The 12,519-nt window shown below is 43.1% G+C and overlaps 1 long non-coding RNA gene across 1 annotated transcript; it reads left to right on the top strand.

Moving 5' to 3' along the window:
• Window positions 1-634: 634 nt before the first annotated feature.
• Window positions 635-5,419, top strand: LOC110354900 (uncharacterized). The gene is made up of 2 exons (XR_002407098.2): window positions 635-2,024; window positions 3,934-5,419. It is a non-coding gene; the product is annotated as an uncharacterized LOC110354900 (long non-coding RNA).
• Window positions 5,420-12,519: the final 7,100 nt, after the last annotated feature.

Below are 12,519 nucleotides of genomic sequence, written 5' to 3' on the forward strand. Positions count from 1 at the left end.
CCCAGTGGCTTGTCACCGCACATATTGGAAAACTTGATTTATCTGTGATCTGACATTTTCTGGCTTCAGACTCCAGCTTCTGGCTTTTGCTACATTAATACCAGGGTTCGTAGTTCCTGCTGCTCCCACATTCCACATCTTCTCTCCTGGTCCCCAAGGCCATGAAGCTGCTGTCCTTGGCCAGGGACATATGGGATGGCCCAGGACCCTTCTGGGCATGTGTGAGCTCCTGTATGGCAGGCAAGGCTTGGGAAGGTGGGCTCGTCCTCCTTAGTCCTGTCCCATTCCCTGTTAAGTCTGCATCTGCTCATATAATTTGCAAAGCTTTTATTTGATAAACTAAATAGACTGTGTTTAATTTAATCTTTCTGGCATGCTTCCAGGAGTCATTTTTGTACCTCTTCCCTGAAATTCTTTAGTTTGCCAGCAGCCTTTTTGATGCCCCGGCACTGGACTGGGACAGACACTATACGTTTGTGGTAAAGAAAGGTGAAAAACCTTGTTCAAATTAAGCTCAAATTTCTTGTTTAATTTTCACAGGGTTTATCGACTTGTTTGATTATTCTTACTACCTAAAACTGTTTTGTTGTTTTTTTTTTTCAGAGTGTTGCTGAGTCTTTGCAGATCTCCCAAAGATTCAGGCATATTGCCTCATGAGCTATATACTGCCTCAAAATGCATTACTGAGATAAGTAGTTAATGACATATTAACTTTCCCTCCAACGCAATAAAATAACAACTGTCCGTTTGAAATGTTATAAGCATTTCTCTTTATTGAATGCTAGTGGTGGATAAACAGATTTGAAGGAAGTCAATGCTCAAATGGCTTATCTCTATTAATAGATGGTTATTGCAATACTTTCAAACCTGTAAACGTTCTTAGTCTTTGCTTTCCTAAAAGAAATTGGAGTGGGAGCCTGCGTGTGTGTGTGTGCATGCGTGTGTGCAGAACTCAGCAACTACAGGATGCTGACATGACTGTGGGTCTGTCTTCCCCATCCACAGCACAGGTCCTTGTTTTTGTTGGACCTTGTACTTCTTCAGAGAAAGTCACCTTAGTCTCTCATTTGCAGGCAGGGTATCTCAGACACATCACCCTGTGTGTCCACTATGCTTATTCCCTAGGTGAATAGTCTCTGCATGAGAAAATGTCCCCTCTGGGAGCTGGTAACTGGCAAATAACAGAGTCCCCAGATTGCTTGCCAGAATAGGTGTGGATTTACTTATGGCGTGAAGGACCAGCCCTGGGACAGGAAGCAGACCAGTGACCCAGCCTGTTCCAGAAGAAACACTCAACATGGAGGTCCTTCTCCTGGTTAGATCCCACCCTAGCAGTATCTGGATGCCTTTTTTTCCCCTTACCCATCATTTACATTGTAGTTAGAACCCCCTCCCAAGCAAAACAGGGTTTGTACATTAAAAGAAGTGAAGCCAGAAATTCATCTATGTCTTACACTACCGGAGCTAGGCTTTCAGAAAAACAACAACTACTTCACATAAATGAGCCACTAGGAGAGTTATGCCCCTGGGAGAGGTTTAACCCTGCACATCATCTTTTATACTTGCGGTACTTCCTTGCAGACACAAAGAAAGCGATGAATCTGATGGTCACCTCTGTGCTGCTCATATATCTGTGCTGCACGCATGCTGCTGAGACCAGGTGCAAAATCTGTCCTCCCAGGCATATTTCACACTTTTTTATACACATCTGTCTGCCTATAGTTCACAGTGGGGAATGATATCTACCTGAGTGAGTCTGGTACTGCACTTCTTATCAGTCAGACACTGATATGTGGCGAGCTCCTCTCTCTTAAGTTCTTCTTGCTCTTCTTCTGCCAAGGTGGAACGGGGCTGCATGGGCCCACCAGTGGCTCTGGTCTGCTAGCAGGGATCTGGACCACTCTGGGCTGTGTGGAGTATCTGCAGCAGCTGCTGCAAGGAGACCTGGGCAGGCATTGGTGTGGGGCTTCCCTAGCCTTACAAATCCACCTACACTCACAGCTCCCACAGGGACACACCCTCAGGTGAGTTTTCATGACTTGCTTGTAAAAATGGGTGCACTTGCACCCCAAGGAACAGCTGTGATAGCAGCGTGCTTTGTTGTACCAAAAAGTAAAGATCAGTTACATCTTCCCTGTACTCAGCCCTGGTGAGGCTGCACCTTGAATCCTGTGTTCAGTTTTGGCCCCTCACTACAGGAAAGACACTGAGGTGCTGGAGAGAGTTCAGAGAAGGGCAACGAAGCTAGTGAGGGGTCTGGAGCACAAATCTGATGAGGAGCAGCTGAGGGAACTGGGGCTGTTCAGCCTGGAGAAAAGGAGGCTGAGAGGAGACCTGATCAGTCTCTACAACTACCTGAAAGGAGGTTGTAGCATGGAGGGGGTTGGTCTCTTCTGCCAACTAGCAAGTGATAGGATGAGAGGAAATGGCCTCAAGTTGCATGAGGGGAGGTTCAGATTGGATGAGAAGAAAAATTTCCTCACAGAAAGGGTTGTCAGGCATTGGAACAGGCTGCCCAGGGGAGTGGTTGAATTACCATCCCTGGAGGTGTTTAAAAGACACGTAGATGGGGTTCTTAGGGACATGATTTAGTGCTAGAGTTAGGCTAATGGTTGGACCCAATGATCTTGGGGGTCTCTTCCAAGCAAAGTGATTCTGTGATACTATTATCTATCTTGTGTCTCTGCTATTTTTTTTAATTAATCCTTTGAGTGTGGGGCACAATCTTGGGCTGACCAAGTTGCACTGGAGTACAGGCTGGTGCTAGGGAAGTGGGGAAGGAGTAGAAGTGAGCGGTAGCGAGATCTGAGCCACTGACTGACTGTGCATCTCCTCCCTTCCTTGAATAATATACTTAACAGTGCTGGTCTTGCAGAGACCCTATGCTCATCACTAACATTTCATAGGAAAATGCCTAAGGGTGCCATCAGGGTATAAAACAAAGTCCAAAGCTGTGGGAAGAAGCAGCTGCTTGTTGCCTGCAGTACAGAGAGTGCTGCGCACTGGCCAGACACAAAATAGCCTTGTACATAGCTGAGAAGCCTATTGTTTTTCAGAGGCTGCTATTTTTGTGCTCATACGATAGTCACAGAGATGTGTCTGACCTGTGAAAGGCCCGCATCCTCTATTTTGTCACTGCAATAGCTCTAATTACTGTGGCCTCAGAAAAAACCTCAATTTTTCTTCCTCTTCATAGATTTAGAAGACAAATAGGTACAAAGTCACATGTTAGATGCTGAAGTCAGTCACACTACACCAGCAATAAGCTGAAAACAAAATAAACTAATAGATATACAATCTTATCTTTTTTTTTCTTTTTTTTTTTTTTTTCTCCTACTTAATATAGATTGCAAGTGTATTTAAATTGTTCAGCCTACTCTTGAAATTTGAAGCGGCAGCATGCATTTGATTGCGGTGTGAAATAAGGCATAACACTTCAAAATGAGGATGTGTAGTAATTTCAGAAGCCTGCTTTTCCTTTTCTAGATTATACATAATACCAGGCTTCAGTCCAATTTCCATTTTAGTGGATATTGAGGAGGAAAGAAGAAATATTTATTTTAGCAACTGAGTAAATCAAAATCATTTTTGTTCAAAGTACAGAGGCTCTGAGAAGGCTCGGTAACCACGGTTCAACATCAGACAGAGAGCCAACAGAGCTGGGGATCTGCATGGGGTACCTCAGGGTCTGTCTGTGGGCATGGGACAGTCAGAGCTGTGTGGAGGAAGCCTTCTGCCTTGCACTTTTTGCAAGCTATTCCATCCAAACTGGTTGCAAAGGTAGAGGAAATGAGGTGACCAGGATGAAACTTCTTGCAGGGTAGTTAACTTTCCCTTTTCAGCAGTTTGGTCCCGTGTATAAGAACATGTAATTCATTCTAGACCCAGTGAAAGGCTACAAGGCTCTCTGTTATTATTTTTATTATTTCACAGGCTTTCAACCAGTCCTGATTTGTTTGACACCTCAGCTCAACATGACAGAATTGCTGTACAGCACTTCAGGATACATTTATACTGGAGCAACAAATATTCTGTGTTTATTCAGGAATGGCCTGTGGGCATCGGACACTGGGGGTAAGAAGCCCTTCTCTTCAAACAGGGGCAGATAGACCACGGCTTGAGATGATGAGAGTATGTTTGGGTGTTGGCCCATCACCTGTGGGAAATCTTGCAGTGGCTGTTGAAGAGAGAGTCTCTGCTGACTGCCTGTTCTGCCCCTTAGCCAGAGGTCCTCACTGTCCTGGAGTCAGTGAAAGGAAGTCTCCTTCCATGGGATCCAGTGTCTGAGCTCAAATCACTGATGAAGCTGCTTCAGTCTAAGATTTTTACCTGAGACAGTAGCAGGTGTGGACCTCTGCCACTCCTGCCACAGGAAGAGCAAACGGGTAGAAGCTGATGAATCACCAGAAGGCTGAGGACCAAAATCTCTTTCAACCACTATATCAAGGTTCACCTCCATGTTTCTGGAGAGATACTGTCCATCCCAGGCATAATGCCTATGAGGAATCTACCTTGTTGACAGTAACTCTAGTTTTCCATGGTATCTGCTTTGATTTCTCACTGGCATTGCAAAGCAACAAGTAATGAACTTCACTTACCTCTACCTTGCCCTCTCTCTTCCTTTTATGCTTGTGGCTTTTCTAGCAGTAGCTGCCTATGTACACTTTCCACCATCCAAATAAATTGCACATTTGGGCATGATGTGAAATGTCTCTCTCAATCACCTTTTTGCTGCATTTATCCCCATAAATATAAATTGCTAAAAGAGCAGATGGCCTGGATACGTAAACTTTATTATAGGTAACAGAAGAGGGGCTGTAGCAGATGAGAACACGCTGTGCTCATGTTTTTTCTGTAAGTGACCCAGTGGTACCTTTAAAATAGGAAGAGGAAAGGTCTGGCTTGTACTGGAAAAGCTGAGACAGCCCGGAGGTTTAGGTGTAATTTGCGCCATCAGGCGCAACATATAGTAATCTTGCTTGATGATGTTTTATGCCTGCTCTGATTCTCATCTGTGAATAATGGAAGATGGCACTGCCAGAGGAGAAAGGACAACTTGTGCTATTAACTCTGCTCTACTGTCAATTTCTTCCTATCTTATTCTCCTTTCTTTTCTCTTATCAAGCCCCTTTCTTTTTTTTTCGTCTCAGTTGTTTGTGAAATATAAAGAAAGGATACTTACATATTTTCCTCTCCATTACGAGCACTCCAGTTGCCAGATCTGTGTGTCCATGAGCCAACGTGTGTGTTGTGTTCAAGGGCTGTTAAACGTCACGTAACCGAACCAGAATATTTCAGTCTTGTGGCACTGACAAGCTCCACTCATGTGTAACGCATGCCTTTCCTTAGCTCAAAAGAGATGTTGTTTCCCTTGACGGATCCACCTCTGGATTCCTGGAAATAAAGTTGGGTAAAATTGTATGCGTTTTGTTTATTTGTTTCTTTGTCTGTTTGTTTTCTTTTTTTTTTTGGTTGGTTGGGTTTTTTTTGTTTGTTTTTTGTTTTTTGTGTGTGTGTGTGTGCTTTGTTTTTGTTGTTGTTGTTGTTGTTTTTTGTTTTGTTTTGTTTTGTTTTTTGTTTTTTTTTTTTTTTTTTCTGTTTGTTTTGGTTTGTGTTTTTTTGTTTAAATAGCTCCAGGTTAATAAGTATGTTCACAAACTGAATAGGAGACATGAAAGACAGCAAATGGATGTCTCTGAGTTATTGATCTGTTTGCTCTCCAAAATAAATTATGTTAAATAGCTGTTCTCAGGACCGTGGCTTTAATGAGAAGTACTGCTGTGGCTACATTTCCTTTTTCTATAATGCAGAGGTTCTACAGCCCAATTCCACTTAGGACTGGGGATGTAATCCTTCTTCATGATTGCAATGCTCCTGATGCTCAGCATATTTCTTGCAATGTTATTCATATGGACAAAATAATAAAAAATAATCGTATGTGTCTTAGCTTATCTGGCTGCATGTCAGACTTGTTAAGCACTCTCATACAGAAAAAAATTATTCTCAGAAAATTATTTCCTAGTACTGTTCTGGTGAAACATGGTGCTGGATGACCGAGATGGTCATTAAAGGAAAACATGTTTTTGAATGGTTGACAGGAAAACCAGTTGAGAGACAGAATTGTCATCTGTACACGTTGTGTATAATGCTTTTTACACAGAGAAGGAAGGTTAGACTTGAGCAAGCATGCCATACTGAAGCAAAAAAGAAAAAAATATTAACTAAAACACTTGCATGCCTGGGGAAATGGATGTTCTCCAACAGAAAAAATTAATCCTGCATCTTTAGCACATATTTCAGTTTGCCTTAAAAGGAAACAGATACCATCTTGAATTAAATTAAATGTTTGCGGGGTTATGTACATGTGTTTCATTTGTATGGGATTAATAACAGAAAAAAATGTAGAAGAACATAAAGAGGTTAAATATATTTCTGGCTGCCAATACTTACACTTCTAGGTAATTTAGAAAAATCCGTTTTATAGTTGCTTCGTGGGCCTGTAAAATTCCTTTTTCTCCTGTTTAGAGATTCCCTTTGAAATATGGGACCATGAAGGGCTTTTGTGTCTCTCTCCTCTAAGTCAGTAGAATTACCATCTATAATAAAGGCCAGTCTCTTTCCATTGCGACTCATTGGTGTGATGACTCATTTGGATTCTCTCACTGGGCAGGCCAGATGTGCACAGCCGAGCATACTTAACGCAGGAAATGTAGCAACTTGTGCTGTGGTCCCACTGCCTGGACTGGGACTGCAGCAGACTGCTGTCGATCCTCGGCATCTACAGGAGACAGGGACTGGCATTGACCAGGACATCGACCAAATGACCTCTGTTGTTTTCTTGAAATACAAACCTCAAAACCATCAAACAATGTTGTAAAATCATACAATGGCTTTCATTTGACTAAGGGCTGTGAAAAAGACAGTATCAAAGTAAATGAGCTACTACACTAAATTGTGAATCATCATGTGAATACTGCTTTATTGTAATTCCACTTACATTTGTCGATTTTGCTGTGTGGAGTTGCCATGACTTCAGGACCAGGATGAGAAGTCCACCTGCACTCCTGGATAAAACCAGATATAATATGCAGAGGATGATGAAGATGTTATCCAAGTTTAAAATAATCTTAATTAATTCAGTACACAAACACTCCTGGAAGGATCATATTCGCAGTTAATAACTACTGTTGCCAAGTTTTAAAAAGCATTCCTCCTTCATATAAAACATCTACAAAGGTGATGACCATGTTAGTTACTTGGATTGATTTTATAAGGTGCACTGCAGGTGAGTCAGACTGTTCCCATTACAGCTCAAACTTAAAATAGCTTGCTGTAAATAATCTTTTATGCTTAACAAAAGCTTGCACAATTCCTGATAATTAATTCATCACCTACACTGGCATTCAAAAGGGTGAGATAATTCCTCGTGTTGTCTGGTTCACTGTGAGGGCATGTCCAGAGAAATTACTGAACACTGACATTTTTGAGATAACTGTTTATGTTCTTGGGGCAAAATTCATCACTTGTGTAAACTGGCCTATTTTCTTCAAAGTCAGCTGAGAATTTCTGAGTACAAAAAGTTAATTAAAAGTGCTACAGCAGGCCTGTAGGTTCTCTTTTGAAGAGATGAAATCAGCTGATCTGTAAAGGTCATATTCCATGTCCCAGCCCTGTGGTTGCAGCACATGATGTCTCACTCGCTCTCAGACTGTTTTGCAGCTGATGAACCTGGATGTAAAGTGTTAAGATGGATCCAACAGCAGCTCCCAATTTAGCAGGGGAAAAGTACCCCACTGTTCCCTCTTTCCTGTCATAAGTGCAATTGTCTGTCATTAGAAGTTAACTCCATCAGCTGCAGTCTTTCAGAGAGGAGTGAAGGATGTGATCTTTCAGCATCTCTGCACTTCCAAAATCCCTGGCAGGAACTGGCATTTTAGAGATGTCAGAGACATCAGCAAAGACATGGCAATCCCTGGAGATTTCTTCCTTCTGCAAGTAGTGATGGTTTGCACCACAGTGGTGACCCAGGCTGTAGCACATCTCTTATCTGCTGAGCTTGTACAGCAAACAGATGAGACAGGCATGAAGAGAGAAACAGGATGAAAGTAACCGAGGTTACTTAGAGTGAAGCAAAGGTGACCCTAATGCAACTTCTGTGTGTACTTTAGGGTTTCCCTAGGGAAGCCTTAAAAAACAACCTGCCCTGTTGAACGTCTGGATTTTCACCTCCAGGGGCAGGTACACTTGGGGAGAAGGCTGCTGTGGCTCCCTTCCTGCTCAGCCACTGCTCGTGCTTGCATACTGGGAGTGTGCTGGTGATGCCACATACTGCCATCTCCATTGCTATGACTGCCCCAGCCTGTTACCAACAGCCAGTAAAGAGGCATAAATAAATAGACTGAAAAAAATCCAACCTCAAACCATGAACGCTTCCTTTTCTTTCTGCAGTTGTGTTTGTTTGTTTGTTTGTTTGTTTGTTTTGGTAACCTCATTGAGAAAAATGAGGTTGAGAATTTTCTCACTGAGAAAATTGAGATGCAGGTAAGCCATGGGGTGCAGCCAGCCAGCACGGCAGCTTCAGGCAGTACATATTAATAGTTGTTTTCTCACTGGGAGAAAACCAGATTCGAGTACTTGTAGTATGAGACTGACAAATCTGGGAAAAAAAAAACTTGTTTCTTCACAGCTATTGTGCCCTTATGGGGGAGTGCGAAGCATATTTACTTTGTGGGGAGAGTAAAAGCTGGGGAGGTGGCAGACACAAGAAAGTTATCTTCCTGAACATGTCAGGAAGACACTTTTTTCTTCGTAGAAAAAAAAAAAATAAGAAATGCTATAGTGGGTAGTGCAGATACTAGGACTGTGGCAGAAGAGAATCAGTGACACAAATGGACCATAAATGGGATGTGGGTGTGGAGGAGGAAGAAGGACATTTGCCCTTGTAGTGGCAATAAATTAACAAGTACAGTAAATTTATGTCTTGTGGTCAACTTTTGAGGAGGAAATGAATTGCCAGCAGCAGCAGCAACAACGAGTCACGACAAACCCATCTGGAGGACCACAGTGGTGGCTGCCATACCTGGGATTTAGCTGCAGCTGTGTTTTCAAGCAGTGGAGGGTGTTGGTGAAGCGAGGCAGCAGCACTGCCACAGGAGCCGCACCTACCAGGTCTTTTCAAGGATTTAGGATGAGTAACACCCATGTTGTTGCTGTTCGATGAGATTTCATCCCTTGGCTGCCTATGGTGACCCTTGTGCAGGCTCAGAGACAGGAAACCTAGCTGTGGCAAAAAGTCATCCAGCTTCAGAAAATGGCTAGAAAGGCTTTTCCTAGAACTTTGCAGTGGCAAAGTGGGTTGCCACCCATTGCAGTGGTGGGCAGCTGAAAGACTCTACCCCTTGGAAAGCCCCCTCTACAACCCAGTGTGATGTTGTGCACAGTCTATGTCTGCTGCAGCTCAAGGGCAGGTTTTACACACGGAGGTGGAGAATGACCCTGTGGCCTCTGCGGGTCAGGGGCAGTCACAGCATGTACATCTTGTGACAGGCAGAATAGATGATCACACACACAGAGAATCACACAGAATGCTTGGGGTTGGAAGGGACCTCTGGAGATCATCTAGTCCAACCCACCTGCGAAAGCAGGATCACCCAGAGTGTGGAAGCAAGTATACCTAGAGTGCAGGAATGTGTCCAGGCATGTCTTGAATAATGGGAGACATCTATTAAGTTCTAATTTCACATGGAGGAGCTTCTGCTAACTATCCCCTTGCGTGGAACTGTGCTCCACCTTCCTGCCTGCAGATTACAAAGGAATTGAGCAAAACCAATGTAGTAATGTCCTACCAAATTTGCAGGAGGCATGAAGCTGCAGTTTTAGGAAGTGAACAATCTCATGCATCTCAATGGGATTATTACCTTCTGAGTTTAGAGCTAGCAATCTAAGTAGAACCATGATGAGCTGTTTCACTTTTGATCACTTAGAAAATGCATCCATTTTACTCCATGGTATCAAACCGCCTCGTGTCTGCACGTGCTCTCAAGCCCAGCTGCACAAGCTCACATCTTTCCACCAGACAATTTAGAAGTAATTGTATCTCATCAAGGAGAAAATCAGTGACACTCTGCAAACTTGGAATGTGGGCAGTATTAAAGACATCCCAGTTAATATCAGGATAAATGACATACAGGCTGCTGAAAAACTTTTATTTTCCCCAGGGGGTTCTCTCTCGCTCATCTGTTTTTTCTTTAATCAGAATTTTCAGTTAATATAACATAGAAATTCTGTGTCATCTTTGCTAAATCTAGAGTATTGCTTCAGGAGACATACAAGATCCTGTCAGATAAATTTGCAATAAACTAATTTCTCCTTCTATTCATAAGAGAGAGACAATGGTAAAGTTTAATGACAACAAGTAAAGGCCTAATGTAGGCACCTAATGCTATTTTTGGTGCCATAAGGTACTTTCTCTGGCTCCTTAAGGGCCCAGGTCTTCTGTAGACTCCTTATTGTATCTGCCATTTGAATACCTCAGACATAAAAAAAATATCTACAGTGTCACTGGCTGTTAATGTTTAAGTGTCTGAATTGCTTCCTAACTAGGAAGTGGCTAGAAGAGTTGGCTGACGGTGGTATGTGCTGTGGCCACAGGTGGCCCTTGGTGCCTGTAGGCCAAGCCTTTCCTCATCTGTATAGCTGCAATCCCAGGAGCTGGTGCTTGGTCTTGCAGCTGATGTTGTCTAAGGGGAAAACTGGGGAAACAGGGGCTAGTTTCTTCTATCTGTTTATGAAACAGTAGAAGGGGCTGCTGCTGGCCCAGGTGCCTGGTGGGGCAGGTGAGGGTATGACATAGGGAATCAGTACCAGCACCTTCAGTGGTGATTCCCAGGTACAAACCTGTGAGATGAAAACATCTGGAGTAATAAAAAAGTGAACGTGTAAGTAAAAAAATGTAGAATGGGTTGTAGATTTGATGAGTATTCTAGAAAAAGATATCATTTTCTTCAAAGAATATAGAAAACATCAAACAAAAAAGTGGTGAGTGATTTCAGAAATTTGAGTCTCTCCTGCATATTCTGCTTCTTCAGATACTCTTTTTCTTTCTCTCACTACCATTTTCTTCAACTACTATTAGGGCACTTCTGGGGGGCTCCTTTGATTTTTTTTTTTAATGATCTCACGATAACAGCTCTTCCCTTTCCTCTGGAGTGACCTCTGTCTTCTTCCTCTGAAATGGCCTTTCTGCCTTGTTGTGTAGTGGTTCTTCATCATCCGGGTGTCACACACACAATTCCTGGATGCAATCACATGTGCTGACCACTGCAATTCTCTACTTGCCTGGCTCTGCTCTGTCTTGTACTCTAAGGTTCCTAAAATGATTTCAAAACACTTCATGCTTGGATGCCTGCAAATCAGACCTCTGTGTTATTCTGAATTTGTTTTTCAACAGGTGAGTCAGAACGGAAATAGACAGTCTTTTCCCTGAAGGTACCTTATTGCAGCACATCTTTCCACAAGTGAAGTTCATAATGTCTCAGCACACATGTAGCAAATATGTGGATACGAATGCCTTGCACTGGTCAGCTGTGCCCCTGGGATGGTGTCTCAGGTCAGTTTACAGATTGAGATGCACCAGGAACCCCAGACAGACTGGTTTTCAAGGAGAGGGAGCTGTAAGATAAAAAAAGAAGACTGGAGTTTTATTTAACTAGGTGTCTTAAATGGTGATGTCGGGGTGGATATTATCTGAATAGGCCTGTTATTTTCTGCAATTGATTACTGGCTGTGGATAGACTAGTGAATCTAGTCTAGCTAGCAGCACTTTTTGGTTGGGATGTTACGCTTCTCCACCATCCAGAAGACAAGGTCTGACCTCCGTGTAGTTAATGCTGATGGGAAGCCTTTATTGGAGAGGATATACTAAGTGTTAGTCACACCCAAATGCTTTTTCAGTGGCTTCACAAGCTCCTGTGTGTGATTTACAAGGGTCAGCAAAGAGCCTGACTTGCCCAAGTCTCCCGTTTGGATGTCTGTCACTAGTTAGGGGTAAAATCTTTAACCCAGAGCCTGTCCCAGTGAACCACTGATGCGCAGCTGTGGTACGTGTGTGGTGTCTCACGCTGGGCGAAGGTGCCTGTGGTGGTCACTGGTGATGACCTTTCCCCAGGACAACCCTTCTGGGCCTGTTCCCCTAAATCCTGCGGTTTTCATAAGCATTCACAGTTCACTAAGATCACTGACAGCAAAATATTTTAGCACACACTTACCATTAAGGCTATTTTCAAGGGTGTTTCTGAATTAGGATTTAGGAACTCAGCCTCTTCCATATTCCTCATTAGTGATGCTGTGACTTTACCTCCAGATGCAGACATGGTGATTTACTCTTCGAAGAGAAAAGAAAAATCAATGAGGAATGGAATGACTGCAGGGTGAGGCTGCGAGAGGGAGGCTGGAGGAAAGCTGCAGCCATTTTGGGATGCTCAGAGTCTCTTCTCCCCTGAACTCCGTCCTGAAAATATA

The sequence above is a fragment of the Columba livia genome, chromosome 1 (genome assembly GCF_036013475.1).
Source record: "Columba livia isolate bColLiv1 breed racing homer chromosome 1, bColLiv1.pat.W.v2, whole genome shotgun sequence".
Taxonomy (NCBI): Eukaryota; Metazoa; Chordata; class Aves; order Columbiformes; family Columbidae; genus Columba; species Columba livia.